Source organism: Sturnira hondurensis, unplaced genomic scaffold (assembly GCF_014824575.4).
Source record: "Sturnira hondurensis isolate 20B ecotype Veracruz unplaced genomic scaffold, ASM1482457v3 Scaffold0004136, whole genome shotgun sequence".
Classification (NCBI taxonomy): Eukaryota; Metazoa; Chordata; class Mammalia; order Chiroptera; family Phyllostomidae; genus Sturnira; species Sturnira hondurensis.
Genome location: NW_028076767.1, coordinates 3137887 through 3153822, shown reverse-complemented (window position 1 = coordinate 3153822; position 15936 = coordinate 3137887).

The window sequence follows — 15936 nt, the reverse complement described above, 5'->3', positions numbered from 1 at the left end:
ACAACAGGGAAACCAATAAGATAGTTTTATAGATAATTCCAGAGCTGTGAAACTGAAAGAGCCTAGAATTTCTGCAAAATAAGACCGAGAATACGATTTTGTTTTGCTCTTACAGACATGAATCCCTTTGTCCAGCTCTACCCATAAGAAAATGCTTGCTCAAAAATAATTTACATGTATAAATTAACTATGTTTGCATATTCTCTGACTAGAACTTCATAATGTACTTAGCATAGTATTTGGTATGCAACAGTGGTACCAAATAGATCTTTCTGAGTGCAATTAAAAGAGTCTATGTTATCTAAAGAAAAAAAAAGTGCCTACAACACATATCGATTCTATTAATTGCATGTTAAATTTCAACAAATGTCAAACATCCATTTCTTAGTTTGGTGTTAATATAAATGCATCAGAATGCCACATGCGAATGCAGAGCTACATTTACTGAGGAGTCACCTTGGACGGTGATGAATTTGCTCTAACAATGTCGTCCCCACGTGTCAGGTCTTCTGCAGCAGCTTTCAGTTCCTGTTTCTGGGCCATGAAGATGAATTGGTCTTCTTGTTCTATGTTCTCTGCTTTGTCCTCGGGCTGTATTCCCCCAGCTGGATCTCCTGCTGGACCCACCCAGCGTGGGTGTGAATGACCGTTGGCTATCTCCAAACGGCCATGGCTATCCTCCAGGCATGAAGATTCACAACCACGAGGAATCCAGTGACACCTCAATTAGCAAACCTTCTGGGAGCAGAACTCTTTTATAATAAAGTGCCAATATTAAAAATGAGATTAACTTTTTGTAAATCATACAAAACAGAACAGTCAACTGTGCTAACTGGACCAAAAAAATGCCTTCTCAAAGAGCTTCAGTTTGTCCCTGATCCCTTCAAAGCAAAAAAGATTGATTCCACTCCAAATGGCAAATGGCAGCTTGGGGAGGGAGGTGGTCATTTTGTCCAGCCCCCTCCCTTTTGAGTCCCCGACCTTACCCTCACTTCATTGGAGATTTCCTCCTGCCTTTGCACTGCACCCCCAACTTCAGGTGCCCAATACCCTCTGCAAACTAGCAACCAGGAAGGGTTTACATGGACTGATTCTTTACCAGATTCTATTTCACTGGGAATTCATTTATGGAAAAATATTTACTAAAATACTGTACAGTCAGTCACTATACTTATTTTAACCTGTACCTTAGATGGTGGTTGGTGTTAAAAATCTTTGTCCCTGATACAATAATCATCAAGCATATATGTGGGTATATTTTAGGAAATGGGAATGCATCTGAAATTACTGTCTACTCCTGAGTGCTCACCTGGCTTTGGAAGGGAGTGGCAAGATGGTCAAAGTGTTATCTTTTATACTCAGATGGTTCCCTTCTCTTAGAAGAAGGAAGGTGGGCCAAGTTTATGTTTCTGAAGGTTTATTTCTCAGAGCATCTAGCAGCCTGTGAGAGACTTTATAACTCTCTTCTCTGAGGACCTCTCAGGACACTGTGCAGTGTCTAAGGAGATAAATGGCCCAACATGGTAGAAAGCAAAATGAAAAAGCCCTGAGAACTCTGGTGCGCGTGCCTTCCCATTAGTAAAAAAGGACGAGGTGGCAGTGGGTCCATCTTCAAACCGAGCAAAAGTGCCCTCTTTGCATCATTAATTGCATCATTGTATTTAGGACAGATTACGTGATGTCCTCATTTACATCACCAATGTTGAAACCAACCAAAAAATTGATCTTAATATCAGCACAATATATTTGCATTGTTTTTGATTTTTTGAACAAATTTCAGGCAACCATCTGAAAGATGCAATATACAATGACTTTCATTCTTTTCCTTTCGAAAATGGAAACTTCTAGCTAGAACATTACTGAGAACATCCAGCAGTTAGAGGTTCCAGAGGTGACATGCGGGGGTGATGGTGGGTCCTTAAATATCATTCATCCTTCTATATTCAGGTAGAAGTGGAGGTGTTCCTGCCCTATTCATGCCTCTCTCTAGGCTGTAAAAATAGGAATAAACAAAAGGATGATGCATTGTGATGATGAATAATAATGCAAAATAGCAATACCTGTCTTCAGATTGTGTTGGCAGTTTCTTACCCTTTTTGTATGTAGATGAGGAGGTGGATTTTATAGAAAATTGCCTTTATACCTAAATGCCTCCCCATGTCTCATACCCACTCCCACACACACACACACACTTTGGGGTTGGAAAGGTGACTTCTTTTTCAAATCTCACATTTTACAATTTGTGAATTTAAGGCATACAATTACTCTGATATATTTATATCCTATAGTATAGGATATTGCTTTCATATATTTATGTCTTATAATATGATTTCCATTAGAACAGTATTTATCACATTTCATTATTATAGAATGGGATTATTGACTCTATTCATGATACTGTGCATTAGATCTCTATGCTTCATTTACTACTACTCATTACAAGTTGGCACCCTTAAACATCATCAGTCTTATCCCTCCACTGCCAGCCCCTGGTAATGTCAGAGGTGGTACAAAATTGGTTTTGTACTCCTCAAAAAGTTGTCCTTACTATTTTAATTGAACATATTTATGTAATCGTCAGTAACAGGCATTTACTGAATGTCAAAAACGATCTGTGTTGAAATTGTAGAAAATAGACCAAATGGTCATAGGTAACTATTTCTTGATAAACATCTCTACTGAAAACTTAAATAGAAGAATAAACACATACCTAAGAACAGAGTGAATGACAACATCTTTCTTTATCGAAAGGAGATAAAGAAATGACAGTGCTCATATACATCAATCTGTAGAACAGATTTCCACAAAAATCTTAATTTTTATTCAATTGCATGCCATTTGTTAATTCAACTCTTTTCAGGACTCCCAGGAGATGTACTCTGGACTGGCTTCTCCAAAGGGTCCCTTAATTGATGTATTGAAATAGTTTGAGAGGGGTGAGAAAAATATCTTAACCCTTCTAGCCGTTGGTTCAAAACTCCTTTCTCTGAGGGTCTCTTCTGTAGAAATTCTAATTTTTGCCTCCATGAAATTTGCAATTGATTGTTTTGACTCTTTAATTGATATTCAAGAAAATGAGGAAAAAAAATGAATACAGACCACGTGGCTAAACAGGTCTTCTAATACCAGACTATAAGAAACTCTAGGAGAAAATATTTGATATGATGACTACATTAATAAACAGGATTTTATAAATTAATGACTAATTTGGATTACTTAATAGATCTTTAAAGAAAGGGAGGAATAATCAAAAAGGTATATTCTATAAAGAAGAGGGACTATAACATTTTTTTCTATGAAAAGTTATTAAAGTTCAAAACACGGATTTTAGATATGCTAACATTCATACTGAGAGGACAGTGAGCGAAGTAGAACTGTAGTAATACCAAAAGGCAGTGTGATTAGACATAAAAACGTTTTGAAGAAATTGGCCAAAACATTAGGATAATTTGTTCAAGGCTGCAAGAAAAAGGTGTAAAATCCAGAAAAAATAAGGTCAAAGGATTATATAGGGGAGCTGACAGGGAAGGTGACCTGGGAGCTATGGTCACAGGGAAAGAAAAGCTAATTGAAAGAAAGGAAAACTTCCAAGGGAGAATAGAACCATAACATTGGAATCAGTGCAGCTGTATACGGTTTATGTGCTTTGAGATCACTTCCCGTAATAATAAGGTGGTTTTCTTGTGTTTTTTTTTAAATTGTCTGTTACCAAATGGTGTCCAGAACAGGTGTTAGGTGGCCAACCAATGGAGTCTGGCAAAGTATAAAGGAGGAGTTGCAGGTGTATAACTCTTGCGAGATGATATGAGAAATTTGCTGTGGATAGATCACCGGGAAATGTTCACACAGCGCTCCTGGGCTTTGCTAACTCTAATGTACTGGAAGGAAGCCCAGTCTCCTGTCCTAGTTCTGCCTTGTCTCCTTGACCAACTGACTAAATCCTTTAGGATCTTGGTTTCTTGTTGTTGTTGTTGTTGCACTATTTTTATTGCTGTTCAAGTACAATTGTCTCCATTTTCCCGCCACCGCTTTCTCCCACCTCCCACCCTCAATCCTTCCCCTCTTCGGCTTTGTCCATGGATCTTTTTGGTTTCCTTGTCTGTAAAATCAGATGTGGTTTTCAAACTATGCCCACAGAGTCCAACTACCCCGAATAGGCACCTCTGGGTGGCTAGTGAGTGCGAAGTAGGAGTGAGGCTCCATTACTGACCCTTCCCATGTGTATACTGTAACTATTCTTAATCCTTTGTATATATTGTGGGTCCAGCTATGAGTTCCTTTTTCATTTAAAAAGACTTAAAAACTACTATTAAGCAGATAGTCTCTAAAGCTCTTCTTTGCTACATATTTTTCTGTTATGTGTAATTCTCTTCCACAAACATTGTTTTACATCATATGGGCCAAAACACACACTAAGATGTGGGGAAGGAGGGGAAGGTCAGGCAGCCATTGCTACAGAAAACGCCAAGGATGAACAACCACAAACACGAGTTTATGGCTCGTGTGTCTGTAGGCTGATGATTTGGGCTGAGGACTTAGCCACCTGAACACAGCTGCAGGTATGTAGGTAGGTGTCGGACAACACCTTGGCTCTTCTCCATGTGTCTCTAACATCCCCCAGCAGGCCAGCCTGGTCACATTCACATGGTGATGGCAGAGGTACAGAGAAGTACCAGAGAAGCACAAGAGCATTCTTCAATCTCTGCCTGTGTCAATTCTACTAGTGTTCCATTGGTCGAAACAAGTTGCATGGCTCAGGCTAGAGTCATTGTGGGAGAGCACTTCCAAAAGGTATGGATAAAGGAAGGCATGGAAAATAGAGCCATTATTAATACACCTGTCTACCAAGGGGAAATCATACATCTTATAGCCTTATAGAAGTGGCCAAAAATCAATTGAGGTACAGAATATAGGTTGGTCAGTGATCAGCAAAATATCCTGTGACAGTGACATCCAGGTTTGTGAGAAAGGAGTGTTTTTTTGTTTTGTTTTTTTTTGTTTTTTGTTTTAGTAAGCAAGTAAGCGGCAAAATATGTGAATGTAAAGGAAATCACTCTTTAATGAACCTCAGACCCTTGATTTTTCTCTCAATCAGTCTTTTAAGTCTTTCAAGGTTTTCCACTAGGTAGCTGTGAGGTCAAATCATTTATATATTTCATGTTGAGAACTCAAATGTTTGTGCAAAGCATAAAGAGAAAGAAATGAGAAACATTTCAATTGTGCAGTAAAGCCCTTTGTGCTCATGGTGCATGATCTCAGCGCAAGATGGAATGTTCTCAGTTCCTGCATGTTCCTCCGAGTGTTAAGCTGCAGCTAGAAAAATACAAGCTCACTGAATCATCTTATACTAAACCAGGGCCTATACTCATGGGGGAGGGGGGAGGAATCTGCTCATAAGCTCATGTCTGAATGGTAATTTTGATTATAAACCCTTTCAGCCTTACCTAGTGACTTTAGAATTTTCTTTAAGACAAAATCCCACAAGGCATCCTGAAGCCAACCTTTCTTACTGAAGTTGGGAAACCCTGAAAACACTATACAGACCTTCCTTCAGGAAAGTCTGGACTGTGGGAGCAGCTGTTTTCTGGGACTTTGGCCCCACCCTTGAAAGTGAAAACCAGGACCTTTTAACTCAGGGATTCCTTCAAGCTGGACCTGAAGCTGGACCCAGACTAAACAGGATTCAGTGGGAGACACCAGATGACCTTTCACAAGATAAAAACAAACAAACAAACAAAAGAAAACAACAACAAAAAACCCACAACCTGTTTGCCTTGATGTTCCCTTTTCCAATAATTGCAACTTAAACAATTTAGGTCAATTTGGGTGCACTGTCAGGGACAGTGGTCAAGAACAACAGTGCAGGGGTTGGAGGAGCTCATGAACTGCTCATGTAACGTTGTAGGAAGTGCATAAAGAGAAGCAGTCACTGCTCTAGACGGGTGTCTGTCAAGCTTTCTCCCCAAGAGACACCACTTGGGGTGTCACATCCAATTTCAGGGATGTCAGTTAACAGCCTACAAAGTATTCCTGGGGTAACTCCCCTCAATAAGAAAAGCATGCCCTGGTCCTTGACAAGCACGACCTTGTCAGGAACACACGCCAAGGCAGCCACTAAACCACAGCATCTTTTTCTGTTCCTCTTTGGAGCTCTGAGTGACAACAGTGGTCAGATGAAGGTGGAAACATGAAACAGTGATTTCCAATACATTCTTTCCTTGTCTCCGGGCGAAAAATTACACCATTATGTCATTTTCGTGATGTGCTCATCAAGAGGATGAAAACCTCATTTGTCATCCTTGGTTCTGATAGAAAATCAGAGTTTGGGGAATTCAGCCCAGCTGTCAGCATTCTGCTGTCAAGGAGAACAGCTGATGGATGGAAGGCAGCAGGAGCATTGGGCCAATGAGAGCGGCTGGGCCCTGATGCCACATTGGCTGTAGGAGTCGACTGCAAGGTCTTATGTTCCTCCGAGTTCCAATCCAATTTGCTGGAGCTGTTTATCAAGTTCCCATGCAGACAGGATGTAAATATGCCACTTAAATCTGCAAACACAATAATGAAAACTGATATTTGTAATTGTGTCTGTGTGGCCCACTGACTCAAACCTAAATGGATTTCCGACCTAATATTGCTAAATGAATCCTTGAAAAATGTGGGGTCCATTACAGGGGGAGGGTGGTGCCACTTCTCACATCCTGACACAATAGGGACATCTCTGTCATCTTGCATGATTGCAATGCATGCATTTTTACCTTCCTCCTGCAATTGCCTTGCCAGTTTTAACTTTCACCTTCATGCTGTGAAGTGTTCCTTCCATTCAGTCTTGTCTGGGAAGCAGCGGTTGTGTCCCACCACAGAGAGCGTTCTAGATGGTGGAGAAAGACTCATGGACACTTCTGTTCCCATCCTCAATTCAAACAGCTCCCCAGAGTGGCCTCTACAGAGTTCTCTCTATTGTAAAAGGTTCAGAGACTAATTCTGCCATTTACCACCAATGTGTGTAGCAAATTTCGGGAACCTCTGTACATTCCCACCACCTCCTGGCAGGGGCAATGCCACAACCCCAGATACAAGATGCTAGCATTAATAGTTGTTATAACACAATTAAATATTTACTGTGTACTTTTTAAAAATAGGTAGAGGGGAGCATATATTCATAATGGCCATGACAACTTGTTTATCATTTCTTTTTCCCTTTTCCTTTCAATACATCTCTTACAGTTTCTTTTCCTGCAGCAAGCTCCTCTGAACTCTCCCATGTCTCAGCCTGCATAGATCCTCTAAGTCTTCTCTCTTCTTTTCTGTCTGACTCACTTCTTTATTTTGTAGAGTGACTTGGCATCTCACTTCCCATTCCTCAGGTCCTATGACACAGAAGCCCTTAGACTGACAGAGGGAGGTTGAAAGTGAAAAGGGATGGGAGAATCACAAAAAGGCTTAACTTAGTTTCTTTTTCCAAAGTCTCCATAACGCTCCTGAGCCTCAGGTTCCCCCTCTGTGGAATGGGGACAACAGTGTCGGAGAAAACGGGATGTAAAGCCCCCACAGGAAGATGCACAGACACGGCTGCACAAGAAAGGTCGTCTCCTTCCCCTGTTCCCAGCCATAATTAAAATTTTCATCTTTTATTATGATGACTCCCCTTCCTGTGAATGCTTTTTGTTAAAAGTTATGCTTGTTTAGGATTATTTTCTGATGTAGTAACTGTCATAAAAACAGTCATAGTCTATACTATTTCATACTTTTACCGTTTTAAGGGAAGGAACTGTGTTTTGCTCACTTCGATGTCTCCCATAGTACTCATCAAAATGCTTCACATATATTTACTGCTCAATAAATGTGGACCCAAACTGCACTGCTGGATTATGACGTGGATCGGATCTCAACTCATTTCCTGGACATCTATGTCACATCTGGCCAGACTCGGGGTCACTTTAGAGACCCCAGGAAATGATTAGGCATACACAATGAGACGACTGTTGGAAATGACAACAACACCCATTGGTAAAGATATAGCATCGTTCCTTCAAGGGAGAGGATTTCACTTTGGTTATTTTTCCCACAACTGGTGCCTTCATTGTCTCCAGGCATGCAACACTTGGCAAAGACTTCTGTGATGGCTTACAACATATAAATTATTCAGATGATAGAAAAATCTTAATTCCCTTTAGTAGGAGTTTCTGTCCAGCATAGTTATGTGCTCCTCTTTGATAAAGTTAAACTTTGACATTGTTCTCACCCACACAGCTGTCTTTCTGTCCTCCTGTTAAAATCTCAGTTCCCAAGTTAACAAAGGATTCTGACTCACAAGTCTTGTTTGAGAGTAGCACAGCCTTTCAGAGTTTTGCAAAATTTGTCATTTGGGTGTCCAAATCTATACTATGATTATTTTTCTCTTTGTATATGAAAATAATTTGTTCAGCAAGCTTCATTAAAAACCATTGTATGGGTATTCTGCACTGGTTTTACTTGTGTCTCCTCTTTCTTCCTTCCCCACCCTGCCTTCCCCCTAACTTCCTCAACAGAGATGACGTTTTAAATATTCAAAAGCCGCCATATTCTTTTCACCATATATTTTCAGGGAGTTACTATGTACATATATAATACGTAGATGCAGGTACAATTGCATTTATAATATGCAATGCTATGGTGAAGTCTCCATACACATGACACTGCCATATCTTGGGATTCAGAGGTAGCCCTCCCAGGAAAAAGTCCATTTTCCTGGGGATGTTTTTGCGGCGCCGTTGGAGAACATGTGCAAGTTTGCCCACAGAAGGAAGGAGACATGGAGAGGGAAATGGGAGGCAACCCCTCCCCTTTCCACCCCAGTCTGTCTCCCTGAAAACGAGGTTGAAACAGACAACCCCAGTGAAGTCTCTAAAGCAAGCGGGCAGACGCTTCCGGAAACATAAATACAAATGTATTGTATCAGGCACCTCCCTCTCCTACTTCTGTTCACGCACCCCCCACCCAAACCAAAAAGTGATATTAGCATTTCCGGTTTCCACAATAATCTCTTTATCTAAAACAAATGATTCATGTAAAGCAAACAGTATCTAATATCTCTTTCCATGTAAATTTCCGACTATATTAGTGACAGGTGATAAGGGTAAAAATGAGGAACTACAGAAAAAACCACGTCCATCACAATATTTGGAATCAGTCATTTAATTTACTTTGACATATATCCTCATATGTTGCGTGTGTGTGTTGCCTGTGTGTACACACATGCATCTATTTTGCATTAACTTTAATTTGCTTAAATTATCACTTTAAACAAATGAGAAAACTGCTTGGAAAATTACATTGCCATTTTCTCCCTAGTTCTCCTAACTGTGCTTAAGAGAAACATTTTTATAAACTGGATGCAAAGTAATCTTTGAAGGCTTATTTTCAGAGAGTTGGTAATTTTAGAGCTTCTAACAGCCAGATTTTTTGAATGGTAAGAACAAAAAAAACCCCCACACACACACAAGGCAGCAAAGGGTAGAGAAAATGGTTGAGTAATCAGCTGTGTTGTTGAGGCGGGTGGAGGAGGGAAGGCATCAGCCTGTCACATCTCAGCCTATTCAGAGGGAAGTGGGCTCCGCTCGGCGGCGGGCAGGATGCCAGGCCGCGGTAATAAAGCAGCGGTGTAGGACTGCGACGCGTGCTCTAGAAATACATTTTCCAATTAGTCATAAGTGTTTATTCATCAAGGCATACCACAATGCTTTTGGTAACTGAGTTGTACAAGCAGCTGTAATTGGCAATTGAGAAGCATCAGTGCAAATGTTTTGATGTCTAATCCTGAAATTGTTCACGCTCCGCGTTCCCGCTGAATGGTCCCCCTGTCCTGGAGTGGTGTCAACTGTGACTGCAGGTTTAGGTCCTTTATAATCATCAGGCATTAAATTAGATCCATCTCGCGGATTTAGTCCTTTTGCATAATTGGTTTGAGAAAGAGAAGTTGAAGCAGATTGAAAAAGATCCTTTCAGCAAGATCGGTGAATATTTTGTTTAAGCATATAAGGGGGCTGGGTAGGGTGGTCGACTCAAAAATATTTTGCCAGATCCTCAGAGGAAAACAGTGGGTATCCAAAGCGCTCAGTTCCCACAAGTCATAACAAGAAGTTCCGCGGGACTGGCACGGAGGGCTGCAGACCAGCTGGTGGGGGGGGGCAGGAAAGCCTGGGCGGCCGACAGCCCGGGTGGCTCTGTTTCGGTAACATACTGCACTGCCGTGTGGCCGTTAATCTAGAACAGTTTTTAAGCTAGATTTAAAAGCTCTGGTGAAAAGAAGAACCCCACAGGATCTTCCCTGACCTTTAAAAAGAAAACCATCTGGACTGAGTCTTTCAAATGTAAAAAAGAATTGTTTTTTGCACTTAGTAGCACAGAGCTGCAAATGATTACTTAAAAGGGTCTCCTCCCTTTATTCCCCAAAGTTTTCAGGTACTTAGTGTGAGAGGCTTGTGACAATTAAATCAATTTCCACTGGAGTCCCCACAGGTGGCGCTTCTCCCAGCTTCTTCAAGGAGACACACTAATGAGAAGCCAGCAATTTATCTTAGAGGATGTTGCAACGTAGAAAAATAGAATTTCAGGTCAAAAAGAAAACCCCCACAACTTTGTAGCAGAATTACCACTTCTCACAGACTGAAAACCAAGTTTATAATAGCAAGTCTCATTGTTTATAATGGGAAGAAGAAGGCAGCCAGAATTAGACTTTGAAAATGGCTTTCAGATAATCCTATTTGACTCTTGAAAAAAGATTTGTCGTTAGAAAGAAATTTACTTAATTGTCCCACCAAGTTTAAAGGGTACTTCTCATTTCCAGAGGTAGAAAGGAGCCCACTGATTCTGGTGCATTAAACTCACAGTATATGGAGAGTTACAGACATAGAGTGGCCTGAGCGTCCATTTTGCAACGATGGAAACGAAACCAAAATAAATTACCACCCAGTGGCCTTTGCCTGTGTTTAATCCCAGTAATTAAAATGTTAACTTGCTTCAAGACCATAGTCCACTGTTCTCCTCTTCTGCTCTCAATTGCTCCAGCACTGTCCAACCAAGGACCCCAGTGACTGTCTTCTTCATGAACAGGGTGCTTGACCTGGCCAGTAAGGCCATCTGATCCCTTCTCAGAAGCACAGCTGGGCACCTATTACATGCTCAGTGCTTGCAGCCAGTAGACCATTGTGGAGCTAAATAGACAAAGGATTAGAAGATGTGACATTATTCTTTCTAGGCCATCCACTTGGCCTAGAAAGCACCAGAGCCACCTGCCCAGGGCACCAGGCTATCTTCCCATGAAGCATCTGTGCTGGATAGGTCGTAGTACAAGCAGATGGTTGGCTGAGAGCATGCCGGCATGCGGGTACTCTGAGCATCTGATGTAATAAAGAATCGTTCGGGCAGAGCTGGGTTGTGGCAAGAAAAGGCTTTGGAAAGCTGAGGTCCTAGTGGCTAGGGAAGGTCCTCAGAGGCTGTTATTCTGAGTACTCCTGCAGATCTCCTGGCGTCTTTTAAGCCAACGTATTCCAGCCCGTTGACTGGGTTAGTACTCTCCATATCACTGGCTCCACTGGATTAGTCTCGTCATCTCAGGCCCATCACTGGGACAGTGTGTTTCTTTAGGGTTATATTCTCTGCTCGCACCGGGATACAAACTACCTGGAGACTCCAAGCAGGGCTGGAGAGCAACCTGTGCAGCCTCACAGGGCTCCATACTCTGGAAGGTCCCACTCTTGGTATAACGCTCTACTAGTGCCATCTGGAAATTTTTAATACTTTTGTAAAAGGGGCCCTGCATTTTCATTTGACGTGGGATCTGTAAGTTATATAGCCAGTCCTGACAGCCAGTCTGCATCTCAGGTGGCATTTGCTCCACCCAGAATTTAGCTATTCCCTCCTCAGGGAAGGGGAACCACGCATTTAAATAAAAAAAGCCAGAAGCTCTCCTTGAAATGCGGAGTGTAGGACTTTATTGAGATGCATCTGGTCTCCTCATGTAGAACAGGAAAAACAAAAGTTGCTCCTCATGATATTTGGGGCCCATCGATTCACAGGTTGTCTTGTTTGTTAATTGGGTAAATGTTGCTCTTTTCTCCTGTGGATTTAGACTTCACTCTCAGAGGACAAATCGAAGTTTGCTCTTGGGAGGTCCACTAATAAGTGGCAGGTAGGTCTATAGCTCAGGGGAACATTGAAAAGGAATTGAGGGCATCCGTGGAGCCTGACCCCTGGAACAGGACCCTTTCCTCCCAAACCACAGACTAGACAGCAAGAACAGCAAGCCCCCAGGGACAACCCCAGGCCACCACTCAGTGCAGCAACTGTGGTATCTGACTTGGGACATCGTTCCAGGGGTAGGACCTAGTGGTTGAGTGTTTAAAAAAGGTGGCTTCCTTGATTTTCGAGAGAAAGTCCTGCCCAAGTTTTCCCACAGAGGGCTTGGGCTCCTCAACAATTTTCTCCCACCTCTAGATCTTCTCCCCTTCATCACAGTCCAGTTATAAACCTCTCCACGTTTCAAGATTTCTTTGTGTGCAGCACCCCCCCAGAGGCGCATGGGGCTGAGGATGGGTATACAGTAGGGAGCTCCGTGATCCTGGGCGAAGCCTGGGAGGGAGTAGCAGTGTCATCACTGCAGACGCACACCCTCTGACACCTCCAGGGAACGACCTCCAGGACCTGTGTCTAGAACCAGCTTGTCCCCTCCTCAGAGGAAGCCTGAAGTTGGGGGTGGGGGAGGCGGAGACCTACAGTTTGACTCTTCCCAGGTGCTCTGTGCCGACTTCTCCCATCTCCATCTTTGCTATTGTCACCGTCTGTGTTGACCTTTGCTTCTTTCATCACAAGGGACCTTGTTTGGCATAGGAATCCTGCCTTTCATTTCTGTATCCCCACAGCATCCCACATCAGTGTTCAACCCGCAAGGCTTGTTGAGTTAATTGTTAAAACAGGTTTTTCTTCAAGACTTTTAGTGATTAGTTTGGCAGAACAGAAACCACCATATTCCCCATGGTGGGGGAGGCCAACATTAACTGAGAAACATGAACGAAGAAAGGAGGGGAATCGGAGACCATGAAACACAGCCTGCTTCTTTCTTTGTCCACTTCCAACTCATCAAAGCAAAGACAGGCAGAGAAATACTGTGGATTTTGAGTGGCTCTACCCTTGCCTGGCAAAGAGGGAGTGCTGGAGACAACGTGTGCTTGAACCTGTAATAAAGCCGGAGGTCTGAGGCCAGTGCCATGGCAATGCGGCCGACAAAAGCACAAGGATCATACTATAATCAGAAACCCTGGCTCTCACTCCTGGCCATGCCATTGACTATCCTTCTGATTTGGGACATTGTCATCCAACCTTTTTCTACCTTTTGATTTTAACCTATACCCTAAAGATCAGACTACCCGCTTGGCATCCTGCCCAGCACTACTGGGAGAGTCACATGAGATAATTGCAGGTGAAAGCACTTCGCCAACTGAAAAGCAGGAGACCCAGATGAAGCTCCAGTATCTGTGTCTGCACTCCAACTCCCCAAGGCCAGAAGAGGCCCCAGCCAGGAGATGCGTTGTCCCTGGAAGAAGAGTGTGAGCACCGAGAGGGAGGCAGGTGTGCTGATTTCATTCCAGGAGGTAATTGTGTGTGCTCAGGAGACCCCTGACATTCTCCAGCCCCACTTTGGGGCAGTGGGTTACTAGGGAGTTTGTGTTTCTGCCCAGGTGGATTCCTCTCTGCTTCCCAGAGCTGTTCCCCTCTACTGTTCTCGCAATGTGATCACTCACTAATCCTTTCCCTCCTCACGTGCACCACTGACCAGCCCACATGTACAACTCCAGAATGAGCCCTTTGGATGCAGGCAGGGACTCAACACACTTGGCTGGAAAGACACTCAAGGCTTCTACCACACAGTCTACAAATACATTCTTTTATAATGGTAAAAATGGCTTAGGTCAGAACATCTTCATATTGCAGCTTGGTGTGTGTGGGTGTGTGTGTGTGTGTGTGTGTACCTGCTCACAGGCTGTATTTAGTGGAAAGAAGGTTCATAGGCCAAAAATCCATTTGGGTTTGTTTGGATGTGTAAGAAAGTTTGGGAATTTGGAATGTATAAGATTATATATATTACAGAGTTTATTCAAAATCTCATTTACTTTTAGTCTGACTGTCTCTTTACATTTTTAAATTCCATTTGCAGCCATAGGCCCTGATACCCTTAAAGAAAAATAATAACAAACAAGCTACTGCTAAGGGAAATGTAAATTAGTTTGTTTGCTCCCTTACAGTCTTGGTCAGTGAAAACACAAGCTATTGCTCTTTCAAGGGTCTCAATGAATACACAAAATTCTTGTCTTCCTTAGGAGGAGCTTGAAAGGATAACCACTTTCTAAAGAGCTCTTCATATCTAGAAATAAATTTTATTCTTCTTTTGTCCAGCTACTTGTTAAGGTTTCCCACACAAACATATTCACCCTCATTTAGAAAACTCCTCATAGAGGGCTGGGGGCCGCATGCAGCTGCTGCAAGCTGACCACTGTCCCTGATGGTGTTTGTGTTAAAGGGGACAGGGGGGAAGATGCCAGCACCCTGGCCCCTGGGTGGAGCTGGTGCACACACACGGCAGTGGTCAACACCGTAGGGACCTGCACTCGAATGCGAACTCTATGCTCTCCCACCCAGCCCCCAAGCCCCAAGGCCCTTCCCTCCTGAACAAGTTTTTCCAGTAGCTTAGTTCACGGCACGAGAAATGTCTCTTTCCACTGAATTCCTATTCAACCTCTATTCATGTTTTACTCTAAATGATTGTCTTCTCATGATGCCACCAGAGAGAGATGCCACAAAGTCCACCATCCTCATCCTGAGCGGGGGCCATAAATGAGCAACACCTTGGCAAGGCAGCTGTCTTCTGTCTTCTCCTGGGATGAGAGAGTATCATGCCTAAAATCTGAAACCCAAATTACCAAAAAATTCAATATTTTCATACATGTGGCTTAACCAGTTTTTAAAAGAATTCTTTTAAATAAGGAATCAATGGACATTTAAAATGGGATTTGATGTACAGAAATTTTATTCAAGAATGTGTAAAGGGAGATACACTCAGAATGCAATATTGCAATTTGTATACAAGTCTCATACGAAATAGTTTCTGAGTGTTTGCCAACCACCAACAATGGTTTGATTGTCAAGAGCTGGATTTGCCTTTTATAAGTGCTGTTTTCTCAACAATTCAACAACAAAAAAATCTTCCTCTGCCTCACAATAGGAAGACTCTTTCTATTTAATCATAATACAGACATTTTTGGTCCTAATGGTTTATCAAACATTTTGCCAAGATCCAGAGGAGGGTATTTGGGCTTCCTGTTCCTGTTTTGTAATGTATTGTATTCGTTCTCAATCTATCAGTGCTCAATGGTATAGACTGCCATTGTAATTATAGCTCACATAGGCAGTGATTGTTTAACAAAGGGGAATTCAGTGAGGTCAAAACAGAGTTTGAAAGCCAGTGCAGCTGAGCAGGTGGGGCTGGGGGTGCAGTTGTAACTCACTGCCCTGTTAAGGCACAGGTGTGGGTGCAGAACAAGCTGCCACGTTAGCTGGGGATGGTGAGGGTCACTCAGGGCTGGGGCAGCAGCGCCCATGCGCCACCGCCAAGAATGGCCTGTTGTTAGGTCCTTGCAATGCCATGATCCTTCTGTCTTGATTTAAAAGAAAAAAATTCATAAGTGTAAAAACCCAACCAAGGTTTTGATCCCCAGTAACCTGAGGAAGCATATGTTCCCTTTCGGAAACGTTGGTATGCACTACAGATGTTAAATCTCTAATGCAGCCACTGAAGGTACACTCGAAACCACATAGTTCATTAAAACTGGTTCGCATAACCACGAGAATATCAGTTATGATGCATTTGGCTTCCTTTTAATTCTCTTAGAACCACAATTCTAA